This window comes from Apium graveolens, chromosome 6, assembly GCF_009905375.1.
Source record: "Apium graveolens cultivar Ventura chromosome 6, ASM990537v1, whole genome shotgun sequence".
Classification (NCBI taxonomy): Eukaryota; Viridiplantae; Streptophyta; class Magnoliopsida; order Apiales; family Apiaceae; genus Apium; species Apium graveolens.
Window position 1 is genome coordinate 98,487,603 of NC_133652.1, and position 3,160 is coordinate 98,490,762.

At 35.1% G+C, this 3,160-nt stretch overlaps 1 long non-coding RNA gene across 1 annotated transcript; it reads left to right on the forward strand.

Moving 5' to 3' along the window:
• The first annotated feature begins 353 nt into the window (after positions 1–353).
• On the forward strand, positions 354–2,880 carry LOC141668418 (uncharacterized). The gene is made up of 4 exons (XR_012553060.1): positions 354–628; positions 1,003–1,144; positions 1,646–1,726; positions 2,138–2,880. It is a non-coding gene; the product is annotated as an uncharacterized LOC141668418 (long non-coding RNA).
• Positions 2,881–3,160: the final 280 nt, after the last annotated feature.

Genomic DNA, 3,160 nt, shown 5'->3' on the forward strand with positions numbered 1-3,160 from the left:
GTAGAATAGACATCGCCTCTTAGACATCGGATGCTCTTGGCACCGATGTCAAAAGTTGTTTTTACATCAGTTTTTCCCAACCGATGTCTTTGTGTAAGATAAAGATAGTTTTTTATCCCAAACGATGTAAAAGTATGTTTTTATAAAATGATCCAGCACGTCTTCCCTGTTTCCCCCTTAGCCAAATAATTAATTCCCTCTTAAAATCCCCCATCTCGTCTTTTACCTTTAGCAAAATTTCAAAGTTAGTCATCTTTCCCTCTCTAAACTTTATACATAAGATTTAAATAAATTAAAAATTAAGACACATTCACATACTTTCATCTCTTAAAATATAAAAACATAAACTCAAATAAATCAAAAAATCTCTCCTCTCTCTATACTAGACTGAAGAACAACTCCATCTCTCTATCTCTCTCTCTCTCGCCCTCTCCCTCTCTCTCTCAATCTCTCTGTGCTCAACTACTCTCTTTGCTCTCTATGTATGCACTCTGGTGAAACTTTGAAAAGCTCGGAGGTTGTTCAGGTGGGAAGTAAGCTCAAGTTAGAGTTTAACGGTTTAACAATTGAGAACTTAAAGCTCAAAGCGAAGTTCAAAGCTCAAGTCAGAGGCCAAAGTTTAAATTGGGTAAGCTTAAACCCTAATTTTTAAATTGGGGATTTCAATTTCAAACCCTAATTTTTTAATTAGTTAATTCTAATTAGATTTAAATAGTTAATTTTAACCATTTTTTTGATTAGTTTGTCATAACTCATCATCCAGATTGGTATAATAAAGACGGAGCTTTTAGAGAGTTAGAAAATGTCATTGTGGTATTTTAGTTGTGGTTTAGTAGTGCTAATTGCTTGGAGAAATATGATTATGTGATGTGTACAATAGTTTAGTTTGATGCTTCTATTTTATTAGTTTCTCATTACAAGTTTTAGCTATAGTTGTATCCTCCACCTCTCAAAATTTGCACCAATAATTATATAAACATTATATTATTTCCTTCAAAAAAGGTTCTGAAGAATGGAGTTGAGGTGAAACTGCAGAGGAATGCATTGAGTGTTCTTGAGCACCTCACTGGGAATGAAGTGGATGAAGAATTCAACTTTGATAGCAGCAGCAACACTAACATTGGTGAAAGGGAAAATGATATCCGTAAGTAACTAATGACACTTACTACTTGATATATGGTTTTTACAGAAAGCGAACTTGTCAAAACTTGGGACTAGCACATTATGGAAATATTGGAGCACCTACAACCTTGTGTGTACTTTTTTTTCTCTTTTTGTTGATTATTCTCTGCTCTTCTATTATTTTGTCACTAGTAATTTTTAATCTCGGCCACTTCGTATCTTGGTTGATAGGGAAGCATGAATTGTAATCCTTCAAAGGAGCAGTTAGGAGTTAAAACTAAGTTTCCCTTAGATACTGATAAAGATAATGAAAAAATTGTTGAAATTAATATGGTGTGTGTTGTTGTTTTTATCATAACAACATTCACATTTATGCTCTATTGTTTCATGTCATCTTGGTTTGTGTGGTTGCTGATTGTACTTTTCTGCATTGGCGGTATCCTGGGAATGCACTGTTGTGTACTATCCCTTGTTTTAAGTAAACAGAGATGTGGTCTTCTGATTTTTTCCGGTTCTGTGTTAGTGTCTTCCTTATGAATCCCCTCGACTGAATGTGAAGGATTGTGGCAATGTGAATGGAAAAATCCAAAGCACTCGAAGAAAGGTAGACCCTTTGTATTTTTTATAGTCTCGAGTTTCACTTGAATTTTGTTTACACAACCGAGAGCAACAGTTTGGTGGTTGTGTCTTTTTTCCCCGGAGATACAAAGAGAATTCTTTGTTAAAATTAAGTTTCCCGCCAAAATAACCAACTCTAAAATGTGTAATTTTATTTTAAATATATTCCTATATTCTAATACCAAATATATCCATCTTTTGTAGCCCTGCTGCAGATTCAGTATATGATCTGTTACCACTAGATTTCACCTTTCTCTGTGTCTAGGAGTCTGTTAATCACTTGTCTAGGAGTCTGTTAATCACTTCATCTCAGGAATTTCCACAAACTTTTTATGTTGGAAAATTTTGATTATCTGCTTTAGTTTTAATGCCTTGAACTGAGACATTCACTTTTCAGGTGTGCAGGCTCATTCGACAAAAAAAATTCTGTTTTTCAAATGGTAACAGGTATATCTCATGGATCCAACTGCTTCTTGTACAACCAGGGAGTCTCTTGACCTTGCATTTGGAATGTCAAACGTTCTTGAGACAGGTCTGAATCGTCACACCCTTTCTGTTCTGATTGCTCGTCCTGTGTGATTTAGGCTTGAATCCTGAAGCACTGGCTGTTGTTGTAAAGGAATTCCGGAAGGAACCTTCTTCCCCTAGTGGAACAAGTCCATGAGTTATCTAAAATTACTATTTCTATCGGAGTAGTACTTCGGAACATGTTACATCAGCCTTCTAATTAAAAATACTTGTAGCCTTTCACTTTGGTGTTCAACTACGTAGTAGTCTCCAAGTTGGGAATAATCTCGGGCTAGTATAATAGGTAAACTCGAAGGTTGTTATTTTTATACTTAAAATGTCCAGTCCTAACTCCTAAGTGTGTATATTGGATGAGCGGAGCCTGTTCTTGCAAATAGCAATAATCTCATGTTGCAGGAGGGCCTGATGTTCCCTTTCACCCATGATGGAAGGTATGTGAAGTTTTTCGATTATAAATTGCATTTGTAGTTCTTGTATTAGCGTCCCAAGTGATATAAACTTTGTATATTCATGTTTAGATGTGATAACCATATAACAAAGTTGTTTATGTGCCAAAAGATGCTTTATTAACAAAGAAGTAACTCTACTGGTTTAATAAAATCTTTTTTGCACACTTTTATATCCCAGGGCACACTTACTTGGTTCAGGTAACTTCTACACGAAATGTTTTAGTAAAGTCTTTACTGCTACTAATGCTAACTGATAGTGCAATCAAGTATTTATTTTCCAACCGCTTTTTTTATGCTTGTATTTTTAGTATGGAGTGGTAGTCAAGGAGGGTGGAAGGGGACTAACCATCTGGGACACATTTGTACATACATTTGGTAAACTTTATATGAAATCTACGAGATTTTGCTAACACAAATGTGATGTTCAGTGACTCTAATTTGAA